The following is a 19,169-nucleotide window of genomic DNA, read 5'->3' as shown; positions in this document are numbered from 1 at the left end:
CTAAAAATGGTGAGGTTGTTTTTGACATTTGACTGATACGAGACTGCTCCAAACAGGTCTCGTTATACGTTTCCGCCGTTTCTGAAAACAGTTGTGTCATGTCAGGTGTGTGCGCAGGGTGTTTACGTGACTTCGTCCGTATCATTTCGTTCGGTTTTGCGTAAAAACTTTTAATCTTACTCGCTTGTGTAGATACGAGAGTCTTTTCATCACCAACAAACACAAAGCAAACCAGTTACTCCATTATATTTGTTGTCGTATGCCAGCTGCGCCCTCCCATGTCGTTGACTTGGAAACAATAGCTGCACGACCATTGAAGGCGTGGCAACCACCTTGCTTGCTGTAATAAGGTTAGTGTGTTATTACTGATGTTTAGAAAGGGTTTGCCAGGAGGGAATGCCTCCTTGGATAAGGCATGTAAAGTTTTCAAAAATATTTTTCCCATTTTAAGCTTAGGTCGTATCAGCGATTGTTAGGCTACGCCGGCGAACATTTTGTAAGAAGAAAGCACCAAGGGGGGACAGCACCATTTTGTTTGGGTTATGTACATCGACTATTACTCATCCCCGATAAACAATAGGCCTAAGCATTGGGATGTTTATGACCAATAGAAAACAGTAAAATGTATATTTCAGTAGTTGAAATCCCGATGTGATTTCAAAGCTAGTGCGCCCCTCACGACGATTTGTGGTAGGCCTAAGTTTTTTGAGTAAATCAGTGCGTGTTTTACCGGAGCCGGCAAGAGCAATGGAAAATTTGCACTGTATATCAGGAAGGGCCTACGTATATTCCTGGACTTAGCGTGAGTGAGGTAAAGAGGATCATTACATTTATCACCACAAGACATCTTAGGGTCTACAAACAGGTATTTTGCTTACTTCAGAAGGTAGCCTTGCCTACTTCTAGCTTAGTAACCGTCATAATACCACCCATTTCATAATTATATTTAGTAAAACTGAACATTCCTAAAAGTACAATCGCCCATTTTCTCATCAGTTTGGTCTATAACACGGAAATGAGACTTAATATTTGCTAAGAAGTCAAACTTTGAAATAAATTTATACCAGGGCACAGTAGTACAACGTTGTTTTTTTTTTCATATCAAAGCTCGATTTAGAATATTATGGAGTCGCCAAAAGTAAGATAACTCAAATGTCCCAACCGTAGTGAGACTGATAAGTTTCAAACGTTATCGTAGCTGACTGGATTTAGCCATTCAAATTGGTGTTGCTCAGTGATTGCAATACTTTCCTACAAACCTGGATGTTATTTGGCTTTTGACAGATATTATTATTATTATTATTATTATTATTATTATTATTATTATTATTATTATTATTATTATTATTATATACGGTAATGTAAGAGAGGGGAGGACGCGGAGCTGCATATTCTGGTCCTAGTTGCAGTACTATATCGTCCTGAAGCTGTGTGTGCTTAGGCTGTATGGTGGAACAGGTGGGGTGGGTTGCTTGCTGGGCCGGGAGTCTAAAGCAAAGTTTATTACCCTTACGCACACACACATGCACACACACATACACACATACACATATATATTTATATATATATATACATATACATATATATATCAGAAGAATAAATGAATATACATAGTTTAACAAGTTACTATTGTAATTAACGTTTTCGTTCGTAGAGTGGGCTTTCACAGATTGCGTTCGAGCTAGCCATTACTTGTGTTAGTTTTGAATTTGCTGATTCGGTTTGACGCCAGGATGACGAGAGAGACTATTCATTCTTGCTTCATATGTATAGCCTGTTTACTGTACATGCTCGTGTTTTGATGTAAGTGTCGAATGGAGACTGTATATATTTTCAGACTTGTATGCACAAGCATATAATAGATTCTCATAAGTAAGTATACCTTAGTTTAACCAGACCACTGAGCTGATTAACAGCTCTCCTAGGGCTGGCCCGAAGGATTAGATTTATTTTACGTGGCTAAGAACCAGTTGGTTACCTAGCATCGGGGCCTACAGCTTATTGTGGAATCCGAACCGCATTATAGCGAGAAATGAATTTCTATCACCAGAAATAAATTCCTCTAAATTTTCATTGGCCGGTCGGAGAATCGACGCTGGGCCAGCAGAGTGCTAGCTGAGAACGGTTTTCATGAGCTTCATTTATATAGAAAGAAAACATTCATATATATATTATATATACATATATATATATATGTATATATATATATACAGTATATAATATATATATAATATATAAATATATACAGTATATATATAATATATATATATATATACAGTATATAATATATGTGTACATATATATACATATATATATATATATATATATATATATATATATATATATATATATATATATATATATGTTATATATATACATATATATATCATATAATTAAGCATTAGTGTACATAGTCAACTGTGTTTATATTATGTACACATAGAAGCGCTTGCATATATTGTAATTATATATTACGCAAGGTCATGTATTTATTCAAGCGTTTATGAAAAAGTACATACATTGAAGTACAAATGCACAAGGTCATGTATTTATTCAACGTTTATGAAAAAGTTATACATTGAAATAATATATATATACATTGGCGTCAATATATGTATATATATATATATACATGCTATGTATATTATATATATATTGTGTACGCCAGCGCACGTGTATGTGTGTCTGTACGTATGTGAAAGTAATTTACTTCCCATACACTAATCCAGCATCATCACTTTGCTTCATTAACAGAAAAGCCAACCTGCCTTTTTCACAAATGGCGCCGTGGAGGCGTTCGCCGAGTCCCACAACCGTTGTTACAGATTGGGTCTTTCACGGTCATGACGGACATTGATATATTGCTCTTCATTGCTCGCACTTTAAAAGCTCGTTGCAGTTTATGTTTGCGATTAGTGATTGAGCTAAGATAAGGGCTAGCTGTGAAAACAACAGATGACCCCAGCCACTTTTAGTTTTCTGTAAAGGAAAACTATTGAGATGGATATTTGTCTGTCCGTCCGCACTTCTTCTGTCCGCCCTCAGAGCTTAAAAACTACTGAGGCTAGAGGGCTGCAAATTGGCATGTTGGTCATACACCCCCAGTCATCAAACATACCAAATTGCAGCCCTCTAGCCTCTTAGCTTTTTTTTTTTTTTAAGGTTAAGGTCAGCCATGATCGTGCGTCTTGCACCGCTATAGATGCCAACAACCCAGACCACCATCGGGCCGTGGCTGAAAGTTTCATGGGCCTTTGCTGAGAGTTTTATGGGCCGTGGCTGAGAGTCTCATACAACAGTATACACTGTACCGAAAACTGTATTGCGCCGAAGAAACTTCGGGGCATTTTCAATTTTTTTTTTTTTCTACAATTGCTGAACAGTGTCCTAGGGACTTGTTATACGAAAGCTTTCCTCTTAATGCAGAATTTAGTAAGAGATGCCCCGTTTGGTTTAAGTGTTCAGTGATTAATTACTATCTCTTAGCGTTAAGAAAAGTTGTAAGATAAACCGAATAGAAAAGCACAAACAAAAGAACTTGACATCCCTGGAGCGAAACATTTTGAGACAAATTTATTGATAAAAAAAAAGTCGTTTGTATTACGTTATGGTTTTCAAGGTTGAAAAAGAAAGCTGCTTTCGTTCTCCTGAGTTCCATCTAAGAGTATTTTTATATTTAAAACTCGGATAAGTTGTTCATGGCTTCTGTGGATGACAGTACCTTTATGAATACCTCTAATAATTACGGCTTCAGCTGCTTGTAATAAGAATTAAAAATATAATCGAGCATATGTATTGCTAAGTAGACAAATTGTGTTGCAGAATAAATGAATGTGTTAACTATTTAATGAATTAATAATCAGTTGAGATGTTTATCCAATGAAGTAACCTGCAGGAATATATTTCAAGAATACTTATTGTCTGCAGCATTAAAATATTCGGCTGCAGCTCAACAACTACAGTACAGTGGTGATATTATTAGCAGTTTCCTGTACTTATGGTTGTGGAATATTGTGGCCTAATATTTGGCATCCTCTAACAGGAAGTGCGGCCAACCCCTCCCCCACCAACCCATAAAAGACTACTTATCTGCTGAATCGTACCCGTAGGGGGTTATTGCCGTCACTGCACTTCGCGCGCAGTGTACTGTAGGCATTACTTAAGGTTCTTTGCAGCGTCCCTTTGGCCCCTAACTGCAACCCCTTTCATTCCTTTTACTGTACCTCATTTCATATTCGTTCTCCCATCTCACTTTCCATTCTCCTGACAGTTGTTTCATAGCGCAACTCTGGGGTTTTCCTCCTGTTACACCTTTTTAACCGTTTATTTTTAGTTTTCCTTTCGTCGCAGAATGACCTCATAGGCCCCAGCGCTTTGCCTTCGGCCTAAATTGTATATCCTATTCTTCTATTCTGTTGAATCGTGGATGAACCTTCCGTGCGGATTAGCGAGAACTATAAAAGGTGATAATGATGGTAGATTAGCAAGAAGTATAAAAGGGTGATAATGATGGTAACCGCAGTGACAATAATCACCGCAGTAATACACGGAAAGGAATGAATTAAAGCATTACCATAAAAAGAGCCCAAACGAATCTAACCCCACTCCCCATCCCCGACAGTAATCATCCACTTCTTGCTCGTCATCTGTCAAGGAGATCAAATCCTCATCTAAGCGGAAAGATGGATTCCATCTCACAGCATCCACTGATGAATCTCGATGGGATACGTCATTACAATTTGGGGGTCAGAGGTTCGGGTCAAAGGTTAATATCCAGGGAAATTTGACCTCTTCAGTGTAATAAAAGACTTGGGATGAGATTGGAGGCGAAGACATTAGTGGTGGTTATTTTTTGCGTTTATGTTTGTAATTGTTTTATTAATATCAAAATTACGGTGTTTTTTGTTTTTGTTTTTACTTTTTCTTCTGGATTTTGTTCATAATATGAAAATCGTACCCACTTTCTGTTATATATTTTTTCACTAACTTACATAGAATATCAGCATCAGAGCAGCATTGTATCGTTTTTAATCTCAAATAGCCTACGTAACGTTTCAAGTAGTGAATGAATGGATAAATAAAAATAACAGTCAATATCTCCGCTATCTGCTGCACCGCCTACATAGAATAAATTCATATTTCGTTGATCGCATTACAAGATCATATTCACACCGCAGCAATTGTGTACTCCAGGCGCAACTAGCCTAGCAGGAGACTGGGAGCAAACAGTAGGCCTATTCTTTGTCTTTTCAGTCACCTTCCGCAGGTATGTTGCATCGAATCTTGATAATGAATATGAGGCGTTTTGATGATTACGTCAGAATGTAGGAGTGTGGTAAGGAAGTATCTTAACCTACACCACACCACGAATTAAGCATGCTTAGTTTTGAATTTACTCTTTTACAAGTTTCTCTTTCTCTCTCTGTTCGAGTTTACAGTACCATTTTACAAGTTGCGATCTCTCTCTCTCTCTCTCTCTCTCTCTCTCTCTCTCTCTCTCTCTCTCTCTCTCTCTCGTGTGTGTGTTCGAGTTTACGGTACCATTTTTTCAAGTTGTACCATTTACAAGTTGCCCTCTCTCTCTCTCTCTCTCTCTCTCTCTCTCTCTCTCTCTCTCTCTCTCTCTCTCTCTCTCTCTCTCTCGTGTGTGTGTTCGAGTTTACAGTACCATTTTACAAGTTGCCCTCTCTCTCTCTCTCTCTCTCTCTCTCTCTCTCTCTCTCTCTCTCTCTCTCTCTCTCTCTCTCTCTCTCTCTGTGTGTGTGTTAGTTAACAGTACCATTTACAAGTTGCCCTTCTCTCTCTCTCTCTCTCTCTCTCTCTCTCTCTCTCTCTCTCTCTCTCTCGTGTGTGTGTTCAGTTCAGTACCATTTACAAGTTGCCCTCTCTCTCTCTCTCTCTCTCTCTCTCTCTCTCTCTCTCTCTCTCTCTCTCTCTCTCTCTCTCTCTCTCTCTCTCGTGTGTGTGTTGTTAACAGTACCATTTAACAGTTGCCCTCCTCTCTCTCTCTCTCTCTCTCTCTCTCTCTCTCTCTCTCTCTCTCTCTCTCTCTCTCTCTCTCTCTCTCTCTCTCGTGTGTGTGTTCGAGTTAACAGTACCATTTTACAAGTTGCCCTCTCTCTCTCTCTCTCTCTCTCTCTCTCTCTCTCTCTCTCTCTCTCTCTCTCTCTCTCTCTCTGTGAAAAAACGTATTTTGATAAATTAACAGAACATTTTATTCCGTCACGCTTGGGCAATTTGTATGCGATTTGAGCTGCATCTTATCAACAAATTATGGGAGTAATGTAACTTTTCCTTCATCATTTTTCATATTTTTTGTTCTCCAGCTTTCACCTTGATTAACGACGTAAAATAATTCTTAATCTTTCGAAAAAGAAAATTGTGATGGTTGCTGTTCGTTAGGAACACCCATTCAGACTATTGTGATGTGATAGTACTACTTGGATTTAGTTGACTACTCGTCTCTTAGTTGAATTATTTTTCTATGTTAAATCCCGGTGCAGCTGAAAATATTTCAGGGGCGAAATAGACAAATTCTCATAGTATTAAAGAAAATAGTGTAAGAACTTGATTAAACAACATTCACTCTCTAGATTAGGATAAGTAGAAGACTCATTGGTATATAATGTTACCAGCTGAAATAGCAAAAACCTTTATGGAAAGGAAATTGAATTTTGCTAAAAATAAGAGACTGCAAGCAGACCTCGGCTGCTTTAACTGATAAAGAAGTTACTGAAGGTCGAGGGTGGGCATTGGTACGTAGCTAGTTGGGTGTTGTCTTTGTGCTTGCAGCTAGTTTTTTTTTTTAAACTGCATACCTTAGAAAATTAATTTGTGAACAATGTACTCTCTGAGGGGATATCCACTGTCTTTTCACAGTATTTGTATGATCTGGGGACATTTTCTGTAATCCACAAATTATCAGATATGCCTCGGTCTTAATCCATGAGCAGTTACACTGAGTTTCTTAAAGTAAGCTGGTTTCTGTGTACCACTCGGCAGATGTTGAACCTTCATACTGTTAATATCTCCTGTGAGCTTTAGTTTTCTGTAAAAGATGGCTATTTGTCTGTCCGTCAGCACTTTTTCTGTCCACCCTCAGACCTTAAAAACTACTGAGGCTAGAGGGCTGCAAATTGGTACGTTGATCATCCACCCTCCAATCATCAAACATACCAAATTGTAGCCATCTAGCCTCTGCAGTTTTTATTTTATTTAAGGTTAAATTTTGCCAAAATCGTGTGTCTGGCACCGCTATAGGTGCCGACAACACGGGCCACCACCGGGCCGTGGCTGAAAGTTTCATGAGGCTCGGCTGAGAGTTTCTTGGGCCGTGGCTGTTTCATACAGCATATAATGCTGTACATAAAACTCGATTTCGCCGAAGAAACTTTGGCGCATTTTTTACTTTTTTTTGGCTTTGCTTACAGTATGCTTATCTTCTGGTTTAATTGCATAAGCTAAGGTCTTGCATTGGTATTACTGTATCACAGTCCACAGCACTTTCAAGTCTAGCAGTCTGCGTCTTCATTTCCTTAGAATCCAGCGTGACTAAGAATCTAATTGAGTGTAACATGTTTTCGTCTGTTTTGATGAGCGGAGACTAGTGCACTGATGCATCTCATTGGTATTACATTTTCTTTTATGTTAGCGGCCTTGAGTGTTGAAGTTGCTCTTCTTGAACTTGTGTGGATGATTGTACTTTCTTGTCAAGTGAATCTCACATTACTCTTGAAGTTGATATTACCATTGGTTGCACGGTGGAGGCATTGTTGAATCTCCTCCAGCTGCTTGTGAAGGAAGTAGAAAATTCAGTTGCAGCTGTTGCATAAGCATTTGGATTCTCTGATTCACCTTTGTGGTATGTCTTTTGAGCCGCATTATATGATTGCTGGCAGCTGTTGACTGTGGGGAGTACAAGAGGCCTTGTTTGTTGCTGCTCGGCCTACGAAATTTTATTCGAAGAGTTCTGGTGCCCAAAGTGTTGGCTCATTAAACGTTTCTCATGAGATGAGTGCAGGGGCTCGAATTTAAAGCGTGCTCAGCCTCTCGGCTTTTTAATCTACCTTATCTGACGTTTTTTTTTTTTTTTTTCAAAGATCGCTGTGTTATTAAGGGAGAATCTGTGGACAAGGGAAGTTAATTTTACGTCTTGGTGACACATTTAGCTTTCCATCAGGTGTGAATTTGTCCTAATTTGTGTTTTGCACACTTGAACTCGAACCGTACTCATTCCAGTAGGCCTACTTGTTTGAATATATTAATTAAAAATTGCATGTAATCCTGCTCCGATTAGGTGTGCACCTTACTCTGTAATTGGGTTCGCAACAGGCATCTTACAGTATGTGGGGTTGCTGGTGGATGTCATGATTTGATTTGCAGCTGATAAAAGCGGCTGACACCAGTTGTGCGTCCAGCTAACTGTTATCAATGGATTTTCAACTGAATCCGTAAATGTGTTTGTCGCTGGCATGAAGTGTGATTTTCACTTGAAATAATAGATAGGTGTCTGATTGATGTTCTTATTGCACCTCAGACCGTCAGCCCTTATTGTTCAACCTCTGCTGCTGATGAATGTGCAACTAATGTAATAATTTGGTCAGTATCTGGCGGGACATTTGGGTTCGAGATTGACACTGTCAGCGGGTTCACATCTGGTACCGCTAACACAGCATTCGGGGGTTTTAAAATGATGCTTTCATTTGGTATGACATGAATAGGTGGAGAAACCGTTGCAAGAGCATAAGAAGGGGATGTATGGGAGAGCCGTTTAGAAGACTACTACTACTACTACTACTACTACTTCTACTACTACTACTACTGCTACTACTACGAGGGGATTTTTTTAAAGGCACAGACCTTGTTTGTTCTGTAGGAGGTGCTGTTGCCTTTGGGGCTGGCATGCCAGGAGCACGGGAGAGAAACGAGTAACGTGGGAATTGTGGGCATGGAGGTAGCACGTTACATGGACATTGAGCCGATTTTAGTTTTCTGAAGAAGAAAACTATTGTGTGTCTGTCCGTCCGCACTTTTATTGTCCGCCCTCAGATCTTAAAACTACTGAGGGTAGACGGCTGCAAATTAGTATGTTGATCATCCACCCTCCAATCATCAAACATACCTAATTGCAGCCCTCTAGCCCCAGTAGTTTTTTTTTTTTATTTTAAGGTTAAAGTTAGCCATAATCGTACTTCTGGCAGCGCTATAGGTACCAACAACATAGGCCACCACCGGACCGTGGCTGAGTTTCATGGGCCGCGGCTGAGAGTTTTATGGGCCGTGGCTGAGGCCACCACCGGACAGAAAACTCGTTTTTTAGCTGTTTGCTTTTGAGTACAGCGGGAGGGCCCTGAAGTAGGGATAAGAACTAAACGTAATCTTCGAAGAGAGGGAAGAATGTAGGACTCTGTGCAGATGGATGAAAGGAAATAATTCGCATTTATTTAACTTGAAATGTTACATAGTTATTCACTGAATCTTTAAAAAAGAAAACTGCCAAATATACCGTATTTGTTTATTGACTGAATCTTTAAAAAAACTCCCAAATTGCCTATACTGTATTTGTTTATTTAATGTAGAATCTTTAAAAAACTCCTAAATTTACTGTATTTGTTTATTTACTGAATCTTTAAAAACTGCCAGATACTGTATTTGTTTATTCACTGAATCTTTAAAAAAACCTGCTAAATATACTGTATTTGTTTATTCACTGAATCTTTAAAAAAACTGCCAAATATACTGTATTTGTTTATTCACTGAATCTTTAAAAAAACAGCCAATTATACTGTATTTGTTTATTCACTGAATCTTTAACAAAAAACAGCCAAATATACTGTATTTGCAGAGCAGACGGAAATAAAGACCTTACGCGATGCACATTCAACCTTTATATGTTAGTCAAGCGAAACCAACCTTTCATTTGAAAGAAATGAAATAAATTTCCTCGTATGCGTGCCGTAACTTTATGGCTAGATACGTCTTATTTTCGACTTTTAATTTTTCCGTTGTTCTACGTTTCATTCGAAGACTAAGTCTCGATGATGGATAGAACTGAATATAGAACCCATCTTTTTTACCCCGTAGGGGTGTAGTGCCGTCAGTGCATTTCACGGGGTGCACTGTAGGCATTACTAAAGGTTCTTTGCGGCGTCCCATCGGCCCCTAGCTGCAACCCCTTTCATTCCTTTTACTGTACCTCCATTCATACTCTTCCTCCCATCTTGCTATCCACCCTCTCCTAACAATTATTTCATAGTGCAAGTGCGAGGTTTCCTCCTGTTACACCTTGCAAACCTACTACTCTCAATTTCCTTTCCAGCGCTGAATGACCTCATAGGTCCCAGTGCTTGGCCTTTGGCCTAAACTCTATATATTCCAGAAGACATCTTCAAATTAAGAAGAATAAGTACATTCCAGTAGTTACGGTGGCTGGAAAGAGACTAGACTGAAAGGGACATCCATATGGTTAAAAAGAGTGAAACGCACAAACAAGTAAGTTTATGAACGAGGCATTATATACACCACTTTTAGAGGATAGCACCACGGCGAGCAGCGCTGGAAACTAACCCTAGTGTATGAGATGCGTAACCAGGTTATTTTTAAAGAAAAAGTAGTCAGGGTCGGCTTATGGGATCAGAATGTTGCACGTTCTGAGGTCGAAGTCGGGTATGTGCTGAGCACAAGCCAATTTCGTAAGCTAGTGTACCTGTACCCATACCGTCGAGAAATTACTGCAATATCCAAGAGGGGTTGATGCGACAAGTCAAGGCCCTATGGGTGTTACGTACCACCTTGAAGGTCAGATTAAGGAAGGTACTTTTTTTTTTCTTCAGAAATATAGGGTCGGTTCTGTGGTGAGATAGAGGTTGATATATATTAATATATTCATATTGATATTATATATGTGTGTGTGCATAATTTATATATATAATATATTATATATATATACTGTATATATATATATATATATATATATATATATATATATATATATATATTTATATATATATATATATATATATATATATATATATATATCACCCTCTCACCACAGACCCCTTAGAAGACTGAAGAACAATAGTACCTTCCTTAGTCTGACATTCAAGATGGTACATTAATATGTATGTAATATATAAATATATTTATATCATTTATATATGTATATATATATATATCTTACTTATATGTACATTGTATATATAGATTATATATGTATATGTATATATATATATATATAATATATATATAATTATAATTTAAAATAAATCGTATGTTTTACATTAATGACCTACCCGTGTGCAGATATCTTGTGTAAACGTGGAATTCATTCACCGTAGACTAACGCTAATCACACGCAGATAAAAAAAATAATCATATAAATACCCATTGCGTTTTATATACCAAAAAAATACCGACCTGACGGTCAAGGGGAAGCGAAGGAAGGGATAAGGCGAATGAGAAAGATGAAAAGGAAAAAAAAAATAAATAAAAAGTACGGATACAAAAGCAAAAGGGAGAGATAGCGAAGAGATAGGGCGGGCGTGAGAGGGAGGAACCCAAAATGCATAGGAACGGTTATATTATCAGACCCGACGAAAAAGGTGGGGAGGGAGGGGAAGAGAGAGAGAGGGAGAGAGAGAGAGGAGGATATCAATGACAGACGAAGAGTAGTAATAAACAGAACGTTGCAAAAACACGTCCCAGCGTCCAAGAAAAAAAAAAAAAACACGTAAAAGAATTTTAGCATTATATAGTCGAAAACCTAACCATATGGAACGAATCTTGGGAGCAATTATCTTGACCGGCAACATAATGATTAAAAACGAACGCCCCGGCAGATGCGAAAAAAGTATGCCAAATATTAGATAATTACAGATTAATTGCGTACATCGGGCAACCCTGACCACGCCCAGGTCCTCGTTTCTGACCAATCACGGAGCAATGTCCGAGGTGCATTGCCCAACCACCGACGAGATTGACAGTCTCGGGGAGGAGCTCCCGGAAAAACCGGAATTATAATGTTTTTAATGATAATCCCGACCTTGCTTAAGTGGGCGCTTTGCCTATGCCCAAACTGCACTGACGAGGGGTCACTCGGCAAGGTCACATGCAGCCCCCGGGGCCAAATCTATCTATATGGAAACTCATGCAGCATCTTCGGCGGCAATTAATGGCAAGACTGATGTTGCATAGGAACAGGTCAGAATACAAAAAAGCCCGCCTCGTAGAATTTACGCGGAGTTAACCAGTTAATCTCAGGGCCTCCAATTACAGATTTACTGTCCAGAACCATTGCAAATATTGCTGAATATATGGTCGATAAGGGGGCGGGGGCGGGAGGGGGCGTAGATTTAATGCACACGATTGCAGCGATTCGGGTAACCGCCGTTCCTGGGCGTTTGAAAACTCAAAGAAAGGTTACTTGATAAAAAATAAGATTTAGACTTTATGGTCTTTTAGACCAAAGGAAATAATGACGGTAAAAGAGAATAATAATGAAGAAAGTATTTTAAATGTAGATTTCAGTGCCGTTTCTTGTGAGAATTACAAATGAAAAACTTTTGTCATAGGTAATTTTGTAAAATGCTTCTATGAAAATAAATGAAGCACTGTTTACTTAAGTGTGTTTTAATTCAAAAAGCTTTTCATGTTACAAATTACATATGTATATGAATATATATGTATATATGTGTGTGTACCTATATTCATACATACATACACACACATATGTATATCTATATATATGATAAATTTACACTTATATGATTTATATTAATGACGGATCCATATGCAGATATCCCTATCTCCTTCTTGAGGTATGCCAGATTAATGTGGAGCCTATAAAAAACAATGGATCATAAAAAGCAATAAAATGTAATAGCAAAACGAAAGGAAGTAAGAGAGAGAGAAGTGACAAGTACGAAAAGAAGAGGAGAGGACATCCCACCAAGCGAAAGAATCAGCGAGTCCAGAGGCGGCAGCATCTGCAGCAGGACGAGGAAGACGAAGGAAGAGAGAGAGAGAGAAGAGAAGAGAAGAGGCGGAGAGAGGAGATCACGATGAAGAAGCAGCATCAGCATCAGCAGGAGCAGCAGAAGGCGATGCCCCACCCTGGTCTTCTTCTTCCCTGTAGCCGCAGGTGCCTCAAGATAGGTGGGCTCTCCAGTTTCCCACGGTTGCGTCTAGGTCGCCTCCTTCGACTGACCACGGTCCAGCTCAAGGAGGTACAGGAATTAGGGAGGGAGGGGTGGTTGGAGGGAGGCCCTCCTCTTGTAATGACGTCTTCGAGACCCTCCTCTACCCCTCCATCAATTACTACAGCGTGCGATGGACCGGCCAAATTACAGCATGCGAGTCGAGATACAGTGGACGAGCTTAAATTACAGCTCATCGCCAAGATTGGAAAACTAACTTCAGTGGGTTTTGCGGAGGAGTGAATGCTGTGAGAGAGAGAGAGAGAGAGAGAGAGAGAGAGAGAGAGAGAGAGTTGTCGGATCTTTTTTTTCGGCTTTCTTCAATCGAGACATGTGCTTACGTTCAAAGATTCTGTATCTGTGAAGTACTTTATAATTATGGTTTCTTGCTTTTTTTTCTTTTTTATTGCGGTTTTCTCTTTGTCTTGTGCCTTTTCGGGCCTGGCGAGGAATCGTGCATATCTTTTTTGCCTTCACGAAGCTGCCCCGTGCTCGATGTTTGACCCAATAAGAGTAAAGTAAAGCAACTGTAAAGTTTATTCTGAAATTTCAGTTTTGTAGGTCTTGCAAAAACAGTAAACACTGGCTCGGCCTGATTCTGAAGTGGAGGCGAAGTGTAACGCAAGGAGACTGACGACGATGTACTTTGAAATAACAGAACGATCGCTCGGAATTGTTGTACCTGGGCAAACGTGAAGGTCGTTTGGTAACTCAGCTTGAGAGAGATTGAGGGATAAGCTTGAGAAGGGAACAAGTCACTTATGTATCAGGCTACAAAAAGCACAAATTTTCGCTGGAAAATGTGCCGGTGAGTAACTGAACATAGATAATCAGTCCAAAAAACTATAAACAAGTGAGTGATAAAATATTAAAAGAGAGAGAGAGAGAGAGAGCGATAGAGACAATAGATAGTGAGATAATCAGTCTAAAAAACTATAAGCAAGCGATAGGATGTTAAAAGAGAGAGAGAGAGAGAGAGAGAGAATAACCGACCATAGATAGTGAGATAATCAGTATAAATACTACAAACAAGAGAGAAAATGACGATAGAGAGAGAGAGAGAGAGAGAGAGAGAGAGAGAGAGAGAGAGAGACCGACCATATAGTGAGATAATCATTATAAAAAACGATAGACAAGTGAGAAAATGACGATAGAGAGAGAGAGAGAGAGAGAGAGAGAGAGAGAGAGAGAGAGAGATAATAAGTTGGTGGGTGATTCAGAGTGACACATGACAAGAAATCGGTGACGTGTAACATGTGGACGGTGCAGAAAGTGGTAAATTCACAAGTAACTCATGATTCAAAGCTTGAGAACCAATACTTTCGAGTCACACTTGGAATTCAGTCATTAACTGACAATGTTTCTTCCAAATAAAAATTTTTCCCGTTATGGACAGAGCTACAATGCAGTTCTTAGGAGCACCTAAAGACTAATATATATAGATAGACTGTCAGCTGGAAAGAAGAGTTTTATTTACTTCTGATGCAAATGCAGTTTCAGACCTGTCATCTAGGCTTGAAAAATGCCAGGCTTTTGACACTTTTACGTCATCACGAAAAGAAATCCAGAAGCCTTCAGACCTTTGCGAGACATTCTGCATAATTTTCTAAATCTCATTACTTTAAGATTCTCGCAAGTGATAGAGAGAGAGAGAGAGAAGTTGCGCGAGCGAGCAGTGGAAGGCTACTATAGCGAGGTTGTTGGACTAAGTAATTATTAAGTGTCCGATCCTAAGATGATTAGAGCCACAACGAGCCATTTTCACCAAGGAAGAAAAGACAAAAAGAAAAAACATTTTTCACTGGCGTGAAATCTGTTTCATTACCATTCGTCCGGTTTTGTCTCGATTTTCATTTCCAGTATGTGACAGACTCAGTCTCGCCTAGGTGGCGAAGCCCTTGGCAGTATTTTGTCACTTACTGAATCAACACTTTTTTAATCCCCGTAGAGGGTTAGTGCTGTCAGGCATTACTCAAGGGTCTTTGTAGCGTCCTTTCGGTCCCTGGCTGCAATCCCTTTCATTCCCTTTACTGTATTTCCAGTCATATTATCTTTCTTCCTTCTCGCTCTCAACCCTCTCTTAATAAATATTTCATAGTGCAACTGCGAGGTTTTCCTCCCGTTACACCTTTCAGACATACCTACTCTCAATTCCCTTTGCAGCTCTGAATGACCTCATAGGTCCCAGTGCTTGGCCTTTGGCCTAAACTCTATATTCAGTTCAGTTCAACATGTTTTTAACTCGCTGAATGTGAATTTAAATTTCGCCCTCTTAAGGACAGGCAATGGTTTACAATTTAAACTACGGCAGTATATATATATATATATATATATATATATATATATATATATATATATATATATATAATATATATATATATTATATATATATATATATATATATATATATATATGTATATATATATATATATATATATATATATATATATATATATATATATATATATATATATATATATATATATATATATATATAGATAGAGAGAGAGAGAGAGAGAGAGAGAGAGAGAGAGAGAGAGATATCAGAACGCGCATGAGGTAAAATTCGAGTTAAGTTGTCGCGAAAATGTGAAGAAAGATAGATGGCATGTTTCAAACGTAATTATGTTCTCGGTGAAGGGACAGGGAATGAAAGAGAATCAGTATTCAGTTTTCCAGAGTGGTTGGTACTAAGAACGAATCGGCAGACTCTTGGTATTTCAGTCTTCTTTTCAACATCCAGATTCTGGGACATTTCCTTCCTTCGTTCCTTCCTTCCTTCTACGTCTAGACCATGGGATCTTACCGTCTTTGAGGATCCCAACTAAATTTCCATTTAAGATATAAGATAGTTGATAACTGGGAGGAGTATTAAGCTATGACTTCACTTTATTCACTTCACAGCGAGCCCATTAAATATTCAAGTTCCAGAAGCGCAGTGGTTCCCTTATGTTTGCCAACATATCAAAATTAAAAATAAACACAATTTTTTATTCGTTCCATAAGAGTTTATCCTTTTTCTGTACAGCGTGTAATGTTGTATAAAATTAGCCTCGGTCCATGAAACATTGGTTGTGGCCTGTGTTATTGCGTTGCCAGATGCACGATCATGGCTAACGTTAACCTTAAATAAAATAAAAACTACTGAGGCTAGCGGGCTGCAATTTGGTATGTTTGATGTTTGGAGGGCGGATGATCACCATCCCAATTTGCAGCCCTCTAGCCTCAGTAGTTTTTAAGATCTGAGTGCCGACAGAAAAAAGTGCCATCTCAATAGTTTTCTTTTACAGAAAACTAAAATACGACCTTGTTTCCAAGTGGCTGTAAGTCAAGTCAGTAATAAAATACGACCTTGTTTCCAAGGGATTTTATGTAAGTTTGAATATCTGGACCAACGTCGATCAGTCCAGTTCTAAGAATCCTTCCATATGGCGATTCGCAGGATCGTGAAGGATTCCCTGAAGAATTCCCTTTAGTTAAAGCCAAGGACGGCAAAGATTAACCGTAAGAAAGTACAACAAAGATGCCGACTGCACCGAAGGATCTAATCAAGTATCCTTCTCGTAACAGGATGCAGGTCAAATGCGAAACCTCCAGTCTCTCTCGTATCCTTTGGCGAATTTCGTGTTCTGTTACTTTTTTTTTTTTTTGTCAGGTTATTTATCAGCTCGGTATAGATGGAAGTAACAGGTCATTCTGTTTTGCATAAAGGCTTTGATCTTTTTCTTTTATTACATTATTGTTTTTTCTGTTTTCATCGTATCATTATTTTACAACAAACTGTCCTCAACCAGATTCTTGTTCATTGTTAGTATTTACTAATACTTTGACGTTTATATTGCCTTTTAAACGATTGTTTCTTGCTTATGTTGCCTTTTAAATATTCTTTCCTTGCTTATGTTGCCTTTAAAATATTCTTTCCTTGCTTATGTTGCCTTTTAAATGTTCTTTCCTTGCTTGTGTTGCCTTTTAAATATACTTTCCTTGCTTAAGTTGCCTTTTAAATATTCTATCCTAGCTTATGTTGCCTTTTAAATATTCTTTCCTTTCTTCTGTTGCCTTTTAGTTATTCTTTCCTTGCTTATGTTGCCTTTTAAATATTGTTTCCTTGCTTAAGTTGCTTGTTAAATATTCTATCCTAGCTTATGTTGCCTTTTAAATATTCTTTCCTTTCTTCTGTTGCCTTTTAGTTATTCTTTCCTTGCTTATGTTGCCTTTTAAATATTGTTTCCTTGCTTAAGTTGCTTGTTAAATATTCTATCCTAGCTTATGTTGCCTTTTAAATATTCTTTCCTTGCTTATGTTGCCTTTTAAATATTCTTTCCTTGCTTATGTTGCCTTTTAAATATTCTATCCTAGCTTATGTTGCCTTTCAAATATTCTTTCTTTCTTATGTTACCTTTTAGGTATTCTTTTCTTGCTTATGTTGCCTTTTAAATATTCTTTCCTTGCTTACATTGCCTTTTAAATATTATTTCCCTGCTTATGGTGCCTTTTAAATATTCTTTCCTTGTTTATGTTGCCTTTTAAATGTTCTTTCCTTGCTTATGTTGCCTTTTAAATATTCTTTCCTTGCTTATGTTGCCTTTTAAATATTCTTTCCTTGCTTATGTTGCCTTTTAAATATTCTTTCCTTGCTTATGTTGTCTTTTAAATATACTTTCCTTGCTTATGTTGCCTTTTAAATATTGTTTCCTTGCATATGTTGCCTTTTAAATATTCTTTCCTTGTTTATGTTGCCTTTTAAATATTCTTTCCTTGTTTATGTTGCCTTTTAAATATTCTTTCCTTGCTTGTGTTGCCTTTTAAATATTCTTTCCTTCATTAGTGATCATCATATTTCTTTAGGCATCACGCCCTCAGATTTGACATTCTCTCTCTCTCTCTCTCTCTCTCTCTCTCTCTCTCTCTCTCTCTCTCTCTCTCTCTCTCTCTCTCTCTCTCATCTAATTTCGTCTCAGAATCTTGCGTTTTCTTCTGAATTTACCTTTTATTTGGTGGTTACGTCCTCAGATTTGGCTCTCTCTCTCTCTCTCTCTCTCTCTCTCTCTCTCTCTCTCTCTCTCTCTCTCTCTCTCTCTCTCTCATATCTACTTTCGTCCCTGAATCTTGTCCTTTTTTCTCTGCTCTTGACATTTTCTGTGGTTGTTACGCCTTCAGGTTTGTTAATCTCTCTCTCTCTCTCTCTCTCTCTCTCTCTCTCTCTCTCTCTCTCTCTCTCTCTCTCATGAAGTAAAGAGCTATGAGAACCACTCCTGACATTCCCTTGAGGAACAACACCAAAATGCTTCTCGAGAGGCCTCGGCCTCCAACGCCCGGTTGATAATCACCTTCTTCTTCTTCATCCAATCTCGCCGAAACCGCGCATCAGCGTCCCTGGGTCTCCAGCGCCGGGGCCCTCCTTCGGGCAAAGGACTCGGGGAAGGGAAACTCCCCTTACGAGAGTCGTGAGGGAGATGAGTCGGGAGGTGTCATTTGGGTTTATTGGACTTCAAAGGGCACTAACAGGGGCACTGGGAGCGAGGAAGAGCAGGGCGGGAGGAGTATGGCCCGCGGGCGGGTTGCCTCTGTCGGTCTACCGTGTTCGTCGATATGCCGTTGATGGATTGGTATTGTGATGGGAAAATGGAAGGGCTTGCGACTTGATATGCATGTACGTACGTATAATATAAATTATATATATATATATATATATATATATATATATATATATATATATATATATATATATATATATATATAAATATATATATAGTGGTGCTAGCGCCTTTCGACTTGCTGTCCTTTGCTTAGCAGAGTAAAGGACAGTAAGTCGAGTGGCCTAGGCCTTTCGACTTGCTTTCCATCGTTGGCTCATATCATATAATTACGTTCCATATTTTCGTGATTCAGTTAGCATACACACACATTGATAGTATATCCATGTGTGTATGTATAACTGAATATATTCATATACGTTCCATATGATTCATTAAA

At 38.5% G+C, this 19,169-nt stretch overlaps 1 protein-coding gene across 2 annotated transcripts in view; it reads left to right on the top strand.

The window, feature by feature from the left end:
* Positions 1-89: 89 nt before the first annotated feature.
* The window catches only part of LOC136853544 (PAS domain-containing protein cky-1-like), a 283,578-nt gene continuing 264,498 nt past the window's right edge, over positions 90-19,169 (top strand). For both annotated transcript variants that reach the window (XM_067129259.1, XM_067129258.1), the window contains exon 1: positions 90-350. The gene's annotated coding sequence lies outside the window, so the exon portion shown is untranslated. The remainder of the gene's footprint in view (positions 351-19,169) is intronic.

The sequence above is a fragment of the Macrobrachium rosenbergii genome, chromosome 27 (assembly GCF_040412425.1).
Source record: "Macrobrachium rosenbergii isolate ZJJX-2024 chromosome 27, ASM4041242v1, whole genome shotgun sequence".
Lineage (NCBI taxonomy): Eukaryota > Metazoa > Arthropoda > Malacostraca > Decapoda > Palaemonidae > Macrobrachium > Macrobrachium rosenbergii.
Note: the sequence above shows the minus strand (reverse complement) of the source record. Positions and strands in the feature narration are given on the sequence as shown.